The sequence below is a fragment of the Mus caroli genome, unplaced genomic scaffold, assembly GCF_978045245.1.
Source record: "Mus caroli unplaced genomic scaffold, Mus_caroli_1 scaffold_4, whole genome shotgun sequence".
In the NCBI taxonomy this organism is placed as follows: domain Eukaryota; kingdom Metazoa; phylum Chordata; class Mammalia; order Rodentia; family Muridae; genus Mus; species Mus caroli.
Window position 1 is genome coordinate 72,174,821 of NW_028227259.1, and position 15,948 is coordinate 72,190,768.

The window sequence follows — 15,948 nt, forward strand, 5'->3', positions numbered from 1 at the left end:
AACAGGTTGGTTTAAGTCTTCAAGTGTGAGTCACATGCAACAATTAGGTATGTGGCACTACTGTGAAGTTAGTACCCATATCGAACCCATTGTTTTTACTGGAGAAAGATTAGGGGTCTTTGGTTTAATGGTGGTAGTTGTCGTGATAGATCTCTGAGTTTTCTATTATTTTCATCCTTCTCTGGTTGTTTGTATTCTCATTTACCTCTAGAAGCTAGGAACTCCTGCTTTCTGAACTCCCAGAGCATCAGGAACCATTTAGAATCACATTTCAGTTTAATTTTATTGTTATAGTCAACAGAATTGGTAGCCATAGCTTTTTCAAGGAAGGAACTGTTGTCTGAATGTAAAGAATTCAACAATCAAACAATTCAGTGTTAAGTTTCTTCAGAGTCAGACTTGGCCACAGGGAACAACTGTCATTGAGTTAATAACTGTCTTCTTTTAGTAGATCCTATCTACTTGTGAATACAGCAAATGTATATAGTTGATGTAAGAAAGTATGATAGAGAGTTTTCCCCAGGGCTCTTTGTTGTATTGGTTAAGGCTTTGGTGGCTTGCACAATCTATTGTACTTTATTTTCTTTTGAGTCATTTTTTCCTATTCATTTCCTCACAGATGTTGGTCCCTAATAAATATTTTGAGTTTCTAGGTTATATCTCAGAAATAGGGTCAGTTCCAAGAAGCTCACTCTTTCTTAGGATTAGTAGTATTCTGAAAATCTAACAGAAAAAATGTGGTTAATTCTTAAAATTACCCAATGGTGGTTGGGGAAGGTTTTCCAGAATGAAGTAATTCATTAGAAGTTTAAGAAACACAAATGAATAGCAGCTATAGAGATAATGAGATTGTATGGCTAAAGATAATTTTTATTTATGTATACCAAAGATAGAAGAAAAATTATTGTCAAAAGAAAGATAGAAATCCAATGCAAATGAATCTCTGGCTACTCACAAACAGGCTCTTATACCTTCTGAGAAGAGAGTTAAGAAATGAAGAATAGCCAGGTAGTGGTGCTGCACGTGGCACACACCTTTAATCCCAGCACTTGGGAGGCAGGTACGTGGATTTCTGAGTTCAAGGTCAGCCTGGTCTACAGAGTGAGTTCCAGGAAGCCAGGGCTATATAGAGAAACTCTGTCTCAAAAGACCACAAAAAAAAAGAAAAGAAAAAAAGAAAGAAAGAAAGAAAAAAAGAAAGAAAAAAAGAAAAAAGGAAGAAAGAAAGAGAAAAGAAGTGAAGAATGAAGGGCTGTCTTTCTTTTTTTTTAATATTTTTTATTACGTATTTTCCTCAATTAAATTTCCAGTGCTATCCCAAAAGTCCCCCATACCCTCCCCCAAGTCCCCTAATCACACATTCCCACTTTTTGGCCATGGCATTCCCCTGTACTGGGGCATATAAAGTTTGCATGTCCAATGGGCCTCTCTTTCCAGTGATGGCCGACTAGGCCATCTTTTGATACATATGCAGCTAGAGCCAAGAGCTTCAGGGTACTGGTTAGTTCATAATGTTGTGGCACCTACAGGGTTGCTGATTTCTATAGCTCCTTGGATACTTTCTCTAGCTCCTCCATTGGGGGCCCTGTGATCCATCCAATAGCTGACTGTGAGCATCCACTTCTGTGTTTGCTAGGTCCCGGCCTAGTCTCACAAGTGACAGCTATATCTGGGTCCTTTCAGCAAACACTTGCTAGTGTATGCAATGGTGTCATCGTTTGGAGGATAATTATGGGATGGATCCCTGGATATGGCAGTCTCTAGATGGTTCATACTTTTGTCTCAGCTTCAAACTTCATCTCTTTGTCATCTTCTGTCTTAGTTAGGGTTTTACTGCTGTGAACAGACACCATGACCAAGGCAAGTCTTATAAAAACAACATTTAATTGGGGCTGGCTTACAGGTTCAGAGGTTCAGTCCATTATCATCAAGGTGGGAGCATGGCAGTATCCAGGCAGGCATGGTACAGGAGGAGCTGAGAGTTCTATGTCTTCATCCAAAGGCAGCTAGTGGAAGACTGACTTCCAGGCAACTAGGGTGAGGATCTTATACCCACACCCACAGTGACACACCCATTCCAACCAGGTCACACCTATTCCAACAAGGCCACACCTTCAGATGGTGCCACTCCCTGGTCTAAGGATATACAAACCATCACATTCCACTCCCTGGTCCCCATAGACTTGTTCAAAAACATGAGTCTATGGGGGCCATACTTAAACATAGAATAATGCAAAATGCATTTAGTGCAACTTTCAAAGTCCTCATAGTCTATAGCAGTTGCAAGAATGTTAAAAGTCCAAAGTTCAAGGTCTCTTCTGAGATTCATTCAACTTAATTAACTGTAATCCCCAAAGCAAGGCAAGAAACTAGCTGGGCAAACTCCAAACTCTGCATCTCCATGGCTGATGTCAAAGTGGTCTTCAGATCTCCACTCCTTTTTCATCTTTTTTGACTGCAACAAACTGCTTCCTCCTGGGCTGCTTGCACTCCCTGTTAGCAGCTTTCCTCAGCATGTATCCCATGGCTCTGGCATCTTTGACATCTTTGAGTCTCCAAGGCAATTTCAATGTTACAGCTTCTTCTTTCAGTGTCTGGGATTCCACTTGATCTTTTGGACTCCTCCTAAGAGCTGGCATCACTTTTCCAGCTCTGCCCTCTGTAGCACTCTAAGCTCAGGTTGATCCACTCCACTACGGCTGCTGTTCTTGGTGATCACTCCATGGTACTGACATTTCCAATACACTGGGGTATTCCACACCAACTAGGCTTCACCAATAGCCTCTCATAGGCTCTCTTCAGGGTTCCAAGCCTCAAATCCTTTGCATGACCCCTTCAGTCCTAAGCCATCAACTACAGCTGAGGCTTCACCTTCTCCAATGGCCTTCCCTGGACTCTCACAGTGCTAAGCCTCAGCTTCTCTCCATTATCCCTTCATTCCTTCGCAAGCAGTACCACCTGAGTGACTCTTACACATTACCAAGTCCAGCCGCAGCATGAGGTACAACCTTGGTTATCTCTGAAACACAGCTTCTTTGTGCTCCCAGCAAACACTTCCCAGAAGATTTCACCTCAGTGATGCTGGTCTCTTCTTAATCACTGCTAATTCCTTAGCTCCAGCTAACCAGCATCAATTTTCCCAGTAGTTTCTTCCATTCTTAACTCTAGAGCCAGAGCCACGTGGCTGAAGCTGCCGAGTTCTGCTGCTTACAGGAACTAGAACATGATCCCCTTGTACTATTACATTATCACTAGCTTTATGTTTTCTAAATCCTTCACTGCCTTGGCTATCCTGGTTCGTGCTCTGTAGATTGACCTTGAATGCAGAGATCAGCATGCCTGTCTCCTGAGATTAAAGGTGTGTACTACCATGCCTGGATTTAATTTAGCTGGGTAGGATCTTGCCCCAAGGTCCCACTCCCTTAATCTGTTATCTCCTAGAACACAGGATTTTGTTCCATTTCACTTCCTGGTACTCCTTTAATACTCAAACCATATATTTTATATTTTTCCTTTCTAAGCTTGCTATGCTTGTTCAAACTTTTCTTCATAAGACTTAACCAGAGAACAAAGTCTCTGCTGGGCTTTTTTGAAACTTCTTTTGTCAATGCAATTAATCCAAGTCTCTTCACCTTAGCCTCAGGCAAACTTTTCAGACAAGGGCAAAAAGTAGCCACATTCTTCACCAAAATACCACAAAACCAGTCTTTATGCCACATTCTGAAATTCGTCTCCTTTGAAATCTCTTGGGCCAGGTCAACACAGTTCAAATTACTCCCAGCAACAAAGTCTTCCATATTCCTACTAGGATGACCCATTAAGCCCCATTTAAAGCATTCCACTGCTTTCCAAATCCAAAGTCCCAAAATCCACATTCTTTCAAATAAAAGCATGGTCAGGCCTATCACAGCAATACCCCACTCCCAGTACCAACTTCTGTCTTAGTTAGGGTTTTACTGCTGTGAACAGACACCATGACCAAGGCAAGTCTTATAAAAAACAACATTTAATTGGGGCTGGCTTACAGGTTCAGAGGTTCAGTCCATTATCATCAAGGTGGGAGCATGGCAGTATCCAGGCAGGCATGGTACAGGAGGAGCTGAGAGTTCTATGTCTTCATCCAAAGGCAGCTAGTGGAAGACTGACTTCCAGGCAACTAGGGTGAGGATCTTATACCCACACCCACAGTGACACACCCATTCCAACCAGGTCACACCTATTCCAACAAGGCCACACCTTCAGATGGTGCCACTCCCTGGTCTAAGGATATACAAACCATCACACCTTCCATGGGTGATTGTTTCCAATTCTAAGAAGGGGAAAGTGTCCACACTTTGGTCTTCCTTCTTCTTCAGTTTAATGTGTTTTGCAAATTGTATCTTATATCTCGGGTATACTAAGTTTCTGGGCTAATATCCACTAATCAGTGAGTACATATCATTTGAGTTCTTTTGTGATCGTGTTACCTCACTTACGATGATGCCCTCCAGGTCCAACCATTTGCCTAGGAATTTCATGAATTCATTCTTTTTAATAGCTGAGTAGTACTCCAATGTGTAAATATACCACATTTTTTGTGTCCATTCCTCTGTTGAGGGGCATCTGGGTTCTTTTCAGTTTCTGGCTATTATAAATAAGGCTGCTATGAACATAGTGGAGCATGTGTCCTTCTTACCGGTTGGGACATCTGATTATATGCCCAGGAGAGGTATTGATGGATCCTCAGGTAGTAATATGTCCAATTTTCTGAGGAACCACCAGACTGATTTCCAGAGTGGTTGTACAAGCTTGCAATCCCACCAACAATGGAGGAGTGTTCCTCCTTCTCCACATCCTCGCCAGCATCCACTGTCACCTGAATTTTTGATCTTAGCCATTTTATCTGGTGTGAGGTGGAATCTCAGGGTTGTTTTGATTTGCATTTCCCTGATGATTAAGGATGCTGAACATTTTTTCAGGTGCTTCTCAGCCATATGGTGTTCCTCAGGTGAGAATTCTTTGTTTAGCTCTGAGCCACATTTTTAATGGAGTTATTTGATTTTCTGGAGTCCACCTTCTTGTGTTCTTTATATATATTGGATATTAGGCCCCTATCTGAATTTGGATAGGTAAAAATCCTTTCCCAATCTGTCGGTGGCCATTTTGTCTTATTGATGGTGTCTTTTGCCTTACAGAAGCTTTGCAGTTTCATGAGGTCCCATTTGTCAATTCTCGATCTTACAGTACAAGCCATTGGTGTTCTTTTCAGGAATTTTTCCCCTGTGCCCATATCTTCGAGGCTTTTCCCCACTTTCTCCTTTATAAGTTTCAGTGTCTCTGGTTTTGTGTGGAGTTCCTTTATCCACTTAGATTTGACCTTAGTACAAGGAGATAGGAATGGATCAATTGGCATTCTTCTATATGGTAACCACCAGTTGTGTCAGTACCATTTGTTGAAAATGCTGTCTTTCTTCCACCAGATGGGTTTAGCTCCCTTGTCGAAGATCAAGTGACCATAGGCGTGTGGGTTCATTTCTTGGTCTTCAATTCTATTCCATTGGTCTACTTGTTTGTCTCTAGACCAGTACCATGCAGTTTTTATCACAATTGCTCTGTAGTAAAGCTTTAGGTCAGGCATGGTGATTCCACCAGAGGTTCTTTTATCCTTGAGAAGAGTTTTTGCTATCCTAGGTTTTTTGTTATTCCAGATGAATTTGCAGATTGCTCTTCCTAATTCGTTGAAGAATTGAGTTGGAATTTTGATGGGGATTGCATTGAATCTGTAGATTGCTTTTGGCAAGATAGCCATTTTTACAATGTTGATCCTGCCAATCCATGAGCATGGGAGATCTTTCCATCTTCTGAGATTTTCTGTAATTTCTTTCTTCAGATACTTGAAGTTCTTATTATACAGATCTTTCACTTCCTTAGTTAGAGTCACACTATTATTTGTGACTATTGAGAAGGGTGTTGTTTCCCTAATTTCTTTCTCAGGCTGTTTATTCTTTGTGTTGAGAAAGGCCATTGATTTGTTTGAGTTAAATTTATATCTAGCTACTTCACCAAAGCTGTTTATCAGGTTTAGGAGTTCTCTAGTGGAATTTTTAAAGTCACTTATATATACTATCATTTCATCTGCAAAAAGTGATATTTTGACTTCATCTTTTCCAATTTGTATCCCCTTAATCTCCTTTTGTTGTCAAATTGCTCTGGCTAGGACTTCAAGTACTATGATGAATAGGTAGGGAGAAAGTGGGCTGCCAGGTCTAGTCCCTGATTTTAGTGGGATTGCTTCAAGCTTCTCACCATTTACTTTGATGTTGACTACTGGTTTGCTGTAGATTGCTTTTATCATGTTTAGGTATGGGCCTTGAATTCCTGATCTTTCCAAGACTTTTATCATGAATGGGTGCTGGATCTTGTCCAATGCTTTTTCCACATCTAATGAGGTGATCATGTGGTTTTTGTCTTTGAGTTTGTTTATATAATGGATTACGTTGATGGATTTCCGTATATTAAACAATCCCTGCATCCCTGGAATAAAACCTACTTGGTCAGGATGGATGATTCCTTTAATATGTTCTTGGATTCGGTTAGCAAGAATTTTATTGAGTATTTTTGCATCGATAATCATAAGGGAAATTGGTCTGAAGTTCTCTATCTTTGTTGGGTCTTTCTGTGGTATCAGAGTAATTGTGGCTTCATAGATTGAGTTGGGTAGAGCTCCTTCTACTTCTATTTTGTGGAATAGTTTGTGCAGAACTGGAATTAGATCTTCTTTGAAGGTCTGATAGAACTCTGCACTAAACCCATGTGGTCCTGGGCTTTTTTTTGGCTGGGAGACTATTAATGATTGCTTCTATTTCTTTAGGGATATGGGACTCTTTAGGTAGTTAACTTGATCCTGATTTAACTTTGTTACCTGGTATCTGTCTAGAAATTTGTCCAAATCGTCCAGGTTTTCCAGTTTTGTTGAGTATACCCTTTTCTAGAAGGATCAGATGGTGTTTTGGATTTCTTCAGGATCTGTTGTTATGTCTCCCTTTTCATTTCTGATTTTGTTAATTAGGATGCTGTCCCTGTGCCCTCTAATGAGTCTAGCTAAGGGTTTATCTATCTTGTTGATTTTCTCAAAGAACCAACTCCTTGTTTGGTTAATTTTTTGGATAGTTCTTCTTATTTCCACTTGGTTGATTTCACCACTGAGTTTGATTATTTCCTGCTGTCTACTTCTCTTGGGTAAATTTTCTTCCTTTTTTCTAGAGCTTTTAGATGTGCTGTCAAGCTGCTAGTGTGTGCTCTCTCTAGTTTCTTTTTAGACACACTCAGAGCTATGAGTTTCCCTCTTAGAAATGCTTTCATTGTGTCCCATAGGTTTGTGTATGTTGTGGCTTTATTTTCATTAAACTGTAAAGAGTCTTTAATTTCTTTCTTTATTCCTTCCTTGACCAAGGTATCATTGAGAAGAGTGTTGTTCCATGTGAATGTTGGCTTTCCATTATTTATGTTGTTATTGAAGATCAACCTTAGTCCATGGTGGTCTGATAGGATTCATGGTACAATTTCAATATTTTTGTATCTGTTGTGCCCTATTTTGTGACCAATTATATGGTCTATTATGGAGAAGGTAACAGGAGGTGCTGAGAAGAAGGTATATCCTTTTGTTTTAGGATAAAATGTTCTGTAGATGTCTGTTAAGTCCATTTGTTTCATAACTTCTGTTAGTTTCACTGTGTTCCTGTTTAGTTTCTGTTTCCATGATCTGTCCATTGATGAAAGTGGTGTGTTGAAGTCTCCCATTATTATTGTGTGAGGTGCAATGTGTGCTTTGAGCTTTACTAAAGTGTCTTTAATGAATGTGGCTGCCCTTGCATTTGGAGCATAGATATTCAGAATTGAGAGTTCCTCTTGGAGGATTTTACCTTTGATGAATATGAAGTGTCCCTCCTTGACTTTTTTGATAACTTTGGGTTGGAAGTCGATTTTATTCAATATTAGAATGGCTACTCCAGCTTGTTTCTTCAGACCATTTCCTTGGAAAATTGTTTTCTAGCCTTTCACTCTGAGGTAGTGTCTGTCCTTTTCTCTGAGATGGGTTTCCTCTAAGCAGCAGAATTTTGGGTCCTCTTTGTGTAGCCAGTCTGTTATTTTATGTCTTTTTATTGGGGAATTGAGTCCATTGATATTAAGAGATATTAAGAAAAAGTAATTGTTGTTCCCTTTTATTTTTGTTGTTAGAGTTGGCATTCTGTTCTTGTGGCTGTCTTCATTTTGGTTTTTTGAGGGATTACTTTCTTCCTTTTCTGTCCTTGTATTGTTTTTTTTTTTTTTTTTTTCTGTTATTATCCTTTGAAGGGCTGGATTTGTGGAAAGATAATGTCTGAATTTGGTTTTGTTGTGGAATACTTTGGTTTCTCCATCTATGGTAATTGAGAGTTTGGCCGGGTATAGTAGCCTGGGCTGGCATTTGTGTTCTCTTAGTGTCTGTATAACATCTGTCCAGGCTCTTCTGGCTTTCATAGTCTCTCGTGAAAAGTCTGGTGTAATTCTGATAGGCCTGCCTTTATATGTTACTTGACCTTTCTCCCTTACTGCTTTTAATATTCTATCTTCATTTAGTGCATTTGTTGTTCTGATTATTATGTGTTTGGAGGAATTTCTTTTCTGGTCCAGTCTATTTGGAGTTCTGTAGGCTTCTTGTATGTTCATGGGCATGTCATTCTTTAGGTTTGGCAAGTTTTCTTCTATAGTTTTGTTGAAGATATTTGCTGGCCCTTTAAGTTGAAAATCTTCATTCTCATCAACTCCTATTATCCGTAGGTTTGGTCTTCTCATTGTGTCCTGGATTTCCTGGATGTTTTGAGTTAGGATCTTTTGCGTTTTGTATTTTCTTTGATTGTTGTGCTGATATTCTCTATGGAATCTTCTGCACCTGAGATTCTCTTTTCTATCTCTTATATTCTGTTGCTGATGCTTGCATCTATGTTTCCAGATTTCTTTCCTAGGGTTTCTATCTCTAGTGTTGCCTCAGTTTGGGTTTTCTTTATTGTGTCTACTTCCCTTTTTAGGTCTTGGATGGTTTTATTCAATTCCATTACCTGTTTGGTCGTGTTTTCCTGCAATTCTTTAAGGGATTCTTATGTTTCCTCTTTAAGGTCTTCTACCTGTTTAGCTGTGTTCTCCTGTATTTCTTTAAGTGAGTTATTAAAGTCCTTCTTGCTGTCCTCTACCATCATCATGAGATATGCTTTCAAATCCTGGTCTAGCTTTTCGAGTGTGTTGGGGTGCCCAGGACTAGGTGGGGTGGGAGTGCTGCGTTCTGATGATGGTGAGTGGTCTTGATTTCTGTTAGTAGTATTCTTATGTTTGCCTTTCGCCATCTGGTAATCTCTGGAGCTAGTTGTTATAGTTGTCTCTGGTTAGAGCTTGTTCCTCAGGTGATTATCTTAGCCTCTATCACCAGACCTGGGAGACTAGCTCTCTCCTTAGTCTTAGTGGTCAGAGTACTCTCTGCAGGCAAGCTCTCGTCTTGCATGGAAGGTGTCCAGATATCTGGTGTTTGAACCTGCCTCCTGGCAGAAGTTGTGTTTCACTCACCAGAGGTCTTAAGATCCCGTGGAGGGTCCTGTGAAGACCTTGGGGGTGTCCAGAAACTGCTCTCGCAAGAAACCCTGGTGCTGGAATGCATAGGAAGGGACTTGTGCCCCTGATCAGGCTGGGTTATCTGCTTCCCTAGTTAATGCAGTCTCAGGTCCCATGAGATAGGATTGGAGCAGATGCTGTGTTCTACTCACCAGAGGTCTTAAGATCCCGTGGGGGATCCTGTGTGGGTCCTTGCGGGTGTTCAGAGACTCAGTGGGCAAGGAACCCTGGTGCTGGAGTAGGGCTGTCTTTCAAAGATGACCAAAAGGCCATTAAAAGAGACTCTATTAATCCAGATTAGAATGTTGATAAGGAAAACTGAGACCATGGCTTATAGAATGGAAAACATCTAGATGAAGTTTTGTGATTTGTTTTCCTTCAGACTCCTCTGAATATAGTAAAACTACAAGTGAGGCCTGCCTCACCTTCACTGGGCTGTTTTGTAAGATTAAGTACAAGGCAATCATATCACCCTCACTCAAAGTCTCTCCTATTAATCCTCCTAGCAACTTCTTTCATGCCCATACTTAGGAAAAAGTGCCATCTGCTAGAATATGAGGAAAATACGTATCCCAGCAAAGACATTAATCATGAAACACAGGAAGCAGAGACTAGCAGACACAGTAGAGGTAGAAACATGGGTCTGAATGTGAATGATCATAGTGTTCTTTCTAAAACTTCTATAAAGAAATATGTATTAATTGGAGGGTGTTTCTCCCCAGCTATAAAACTGAATTGTGGAAGGCCCCAAACATTGTAGAAACTACTGCTAAGATTGCTCCGACAAGTACAGCAAAATTACTGAAACATGATGAGTCAAATTGAAATGTCAGACTTTAGATGCCTGACAGTTTGGGAAGATGAGAAGTGGCCATACTTGTGGCAATAAGTATGGCTCCCAAACTCTTCAGATGTTGGGATCCATAAGAAAGTCAATGATGTTAAGTATCAATACCACTCACCACCTTTGGTGGTAAACTAGGGTGGAATACAGCAAGGGCATTGCCAACTGTGCTCCCTCCTATAATAGTAATAAGAGGACTTTCAACATGTGAAGGACTGATGGCTGTTTCACCACTAGAAGTGTATGAATGTCTTTGTTGTAGACAATTGATTAGCAGCTCAAGGGGCTTTGCCTATAACCTATGATGTTATTTAAACATTAATCTCCAAAGTAAGAATATATGAGTATCTGACAACAATACTGAAAAATATGTCACCCAAAGAGTAAATGAGAATGGTCAGACAGGAACAAAATGGGAATGGTTAGAAGGCAGGTTAACAGTAGCATATAATTGGATATTTTCTTTATTTACATTTCAAATGTTATCCCCTTTCCCAGTTTTCCCCCTGAAAACTCCCTATCACATATCCCTCCCCCTGCAAAATGAGGGTATTCCCTCACCCACCTACCCACTCCAGCCTCCCTGCCCTGGCATTCTTCTACATTGCAGCATTGAGGCTTCACAGGACCAAGGATCTCTCTTCCCACTGATGTCTTGCAAGGCCATCCTCTGCTATATATGTGGCTGGAGCCATGTGTCCCTCCATATGTACTATTTGGTTGGTGGCTTAGTCCTTGGGAGCTCTGAGTGGCCTGGTTGGTTGGTATTGCTGTTCTTCCTATGGGGGTGCAAACCCCTTCAGCTAGTTCAGTCCTTTCTCTAACTCCTCCACTGGAGACCACGTGCTCAGTCCAATGGTTAGCTGCAAGCATCCACCTCTGTATTTGTCAGACCCCTGCAGAGTCTCTCAGGAGACAGCTATATCAGGCTCCTTTCAGCATACACTTCTTGGTGTCCACGATAGTGTTCATGTTTGGTGACTGTATATGGGATGGATCCCCAGGTGGGGGCAGTCTCTGGATGGCCTTTTCTTCACTCTCTGCTCCACACTTTGTCTCTGTATTTCCTCCCATGAGTATTTTGTTCCCCTTTCTAAGAAGGACCAAGAAGGCTAGATTTTCAAACAAGGGTTCCATGGGCTCAAGAAATCATATAGACAAAACTAAATATCACAACCTAAGCCTTATAAATGCCATTAAATCACAAAATAATGGAATCCCAACAATAAATCATCACAAAGCAGAAGAGGTGAATCCAAAGTTGAGCACAAAGTAGTTTGGAAGGAAAATGAAATTTACTATCATGGGTTGTCACAGTTCCTATGGCAACCACTAGAGAAGGCACAGGTATCTTATTCAGTCTGTTCTACTGGCGTGTCCCTGGAAGAAGAAAGTAGGAAATTTAAGAATCTGGTTTACATATGTGTCGGATTGATTTTAGAACAGCAACTGCATTATTACTTAGAAGGAGGATTATTTGTGTGTACATGTACAAACACACACTCTTAGAAGGTCTGGGGTAAAGGCCTAGATGAAGATACAGGAGTGAGTGAAGATTGAAGATTATGTATTGCTTATAATACCCACAAGTGAATATCCTACTCAACTGAAGGAGCATCAACCAATTAATATACATGTAGATAAATATGATTAGCCTAGTGTTGATCTCGCAGGCTCTCTTCTTAAACACTAAAATATTGGGAAAATATTTTCACAAATAAAGAAGTAATGTACTGGCTATTTTTGTGTCAACTTGACACAGCTGGAGTTATCACAGAGAAAGGAGCTTCAGTTGAGGAAATCCCTCCATGAGATCCAACTGTAAGGCATTTTCTCAATTAGTGATCAAGGGGGAAAGGCCCCTTGTGGGTGGGACCATCCCTGGGCTGGTAGTCTTGGGTTCTATAAGAGAGTAGGCTGAGCAAGCCAGGAGAGGCAACCCAGTAAAGAGCATCCCTCCATGGCCTCTGTATCAGCTCCTGCTCCCTGACCTGTCTGAGTTCCAGTCCTGACTTCCTTTGGTGATGAACAGCAGCATGGAAGTGTAAGCCGAATAAACCCTTTCCTCCCCAACTTGCTTCTTGGTCATGATGTTTGTGCAGGAATAGAAACCCTGACTAAGACAAATTGGTACCAGCAGAGTGGGGTATTCCTGTGACAACCTGACCATGTTTTGGGGAGGACTGTGGAAGGACTTTGGAACTTTGGGCCAGAAGACCCATTCAGTGTTAAGAGCTCTGTCGAATTCTGTGTAGGAGCTTGGAAGATAATGTTGAGAACAGTGCAGAGGATGGAGGCTTGGGTTGTGAAATTTCAGAGGGAAAATTAAAGACTCTCTTAAGGGCCATTGCTGTTTTTATTGTGAAGATTTTGTAGTTCTGGTTAGCTGGGGCTGAAGAATCAGCTGTGATTAACAAGATACCAGAACTACTAAAGCAAAAACTTTGCATTACTGGGACTATTGATGCTGGTTAGCTGGAGCTAAGAAATTAGCGGTGATTAAGAAGAGACCAGCATCGTTGAGGTGACATCTTCTGGGAAGTGTTTTCTGAAAGCACAAAGAGGCTGTGTTCCAGAGATAGGCAAGGTTGTACTCCTTCTGCAGTGGGACTTGGTAATGTGTAAGGGTCACCCAGGTGGTACTGGTTTTGAAGGCATGAAGGGGTCACACAGCAGCTCAGGCTCGGCACTGTGAGAGGCCATGGAAGGCCATTGGTGAAGGTGCAGCCCCAGTTGTAATTGAAGGCCCAGGACTGAAGGGGTCACGCAGTGTTTTGGAGATGCCAGTACCACGAGATGACCACCAAGAGCAGCAGCAGCAGTGGAGTACAGGCATCTGGAGCCCAGAGGACGACGTGTGTGCTACAAAGGGCATGGCTGGAGAAGTGACCCAAGCCCTTGGAGGAGTCCAGAAGATCGTGAGTTGGATCCCAGACGTTGGACGGTTGGAGATTGATTTTTGCTTTGATTGTGACTGTGCCCTGATATTTTCCCTCTTGAAGGAAGAAACTGTTTTAGTGGAGCCCACAGTTAAGAGACTTTTAATTGTAAAAAGACTTTGGATTTTAAAAGAGATGGATATTTTAAAGAGATTGAAATTTTAAGAATATGTAAAGACTGTGGGACTTTTAAAGTTATTTAGATCTTGGGGATGAATAAGAATGTAAGGGTTGAGGCTTACTAGTGATGTGTTTGTGTGTCAAGTTGACAAGGGGTCAATTGTACTGGCTATTTTTGTGTCAACTTGACACAGCTGGAGTTATCACAGAGAAAGGAGCTTCAGTTGAGGAAATCCCTCCATGAGATCCAACTGTAAGGCATTTTCTCAATTAGTGATCAAGGGGGAAAGGCCCCTTGTGGGTGGGACCATCCCTGGGCTGGTAGTCTTGGGTTCTATAAGAGAGTAGGCTGAGCAAGCCAGGAGAGGCAACCCAGTAAAGAGCATCCCTCCATGGCCTCTGTATCAGCTCCTGCTCCCTGACCTGTCTGAGTTCCAGTCCTGACTTCCTTTGGTGATGAACAGCAGCATGGAAGTGTAAGCCGAATAAACCCTTTCCTCCCCAACTTGCTTCTTGGTCATGATGTTTGTGCAGGAATAGAAACCCTGACTAAGACAAGTAACAACTATAGACAGAAGAAATATGTCTAGATCTTAAATCATGGATTTTCCCGTATAAAGAGTGATGTTGCTGCTGTACTTTCATCACAATTTATCTACTAGCAATAGCTAGTAGAATTCAGAATCCCTAATAGAAACAATTCATTGAAAAGATCAGTCTTTCCCTTAGTGAATGTGGACTTCATGGATTTTTCCACCTTGGAACATCTAGCAGTTTGTTCATATAAACCCATGTATTTGTTATTAACTTTCCTTTTTATGCACAGAAGTTTAAACAGCAAACTGTTCAAAGACTTAGAGAATATTTTATTTACTGACATATGATTATAAATAAAATTTTATGAGATCATGCAAAGGAGGTAGGGGACGGGGACCACTGCTACAGACCCTCAGGTATGTCTCATGCCAACTCACTTCGAAACTGAATTGGTACTGAGGGACTATTGGAACAGAATATTGAAAATGTAGCAGATGTGCTAAGTTGCCAATTTTCCACAAAGTTGAAATATTATCCTCTACGGTGTGCTCTGCACATCAAAACAAAGTGATGCCTATCTATGTCTTTTAAATAAAGAGGTCACATGTTTCCTACAGAAACAATGCAACCCTTCCACAGAAAACAGAATCCAAGGAGTAAGAGTGATGTTTCATGACATTATTTTCAATAACCGAACCATGCAATTTGCATTTCCTCTTTTGACACTTTTGGGTTCTGCAGATGTCAAAGAACCAGTTTGCTGGGGAAAGACATTTGTAGGAAAAGGTGCAATTTCTTTTGACACTAACCAACTAACTAGTGTGTTCTTCCCTTAAGAAGACCTCTCCTACTGCCACCAGCGTTCCTTAGATGACAGTAGTCCTTTGTATGGGGTTGAAACTCCTTGAGCTTTTTCCACTCAACTTTGACATGCCCATTTTCTGCTATCCTTGTAACAGCTCATGCTGTTATATTGATGAAATGGAAAACTACACCTCACATTGGAAGCCTAACTAAACTACTCCATGGTAGTGAAGTCATGGTTATTGGTTTATTTAACCATCAAATCTATAACAGCAATCTATAAACACTTGAAATATAGTCTACCTGCCCTAGTTATAGAAATGTCTCTTCTCAACACTTGGAGACTACTAAAAAAAAACAAAAACAAAAACAAAAAACAAAAACAAAAAAAAAACCCAAAACTGTAACCAACCAAAATGCAGCAATGTGCAGCCAAGACACAATGGCTACAAATACAAAACACTCCTGCTCTAAGGCTCAGCGAACATTTCTGAAGAGGCAATGGAAGTATTTTAAAAAGCAGAGGATAAGGAAACTTATGAGATCATGCCTCTTAGGAATATCAGAAGCTACATGCAGTAATTTATTTTCATCAAATTGTTCATGACAACTACTTCTCCTAAACACTAAAAGTACAGCTTTGTACTCTGCATACCCCAGAGAAAGACACTATAGTATGCAACTTAGTCTGTCCCTTTCTTAGCTGGTCTTTCAAGTCTGCAGTAGTAGAGTGCTGGGCTCTCATTTCGTTTCTGATATCAAAGTGCTAGTAGCAGTCCTTATTTATTTGTAAAGATAAGAAACTTTATGTAGCAAAAGGGATCTAGCAAATAAAGCAAACAAACTGTTTTGACTCTTGAATATTTCCAAAAGATTATTCACTTCTGCCTTGTTTCATGAAACAGCTTACATTTCCTTCTCCACAGCCATTTGGAATGCCCACAAATAAATAACAGGTGAAACATAGACTACTATATTTCAGGGTAGCAATTAGTGGTACTTGTCTTTGTTCTAATAAAAGTCACTAAACTACTGCTCAGACTTGGCTCAGTTCTGATGGAGGAGATTGATTTCTTGGCAATA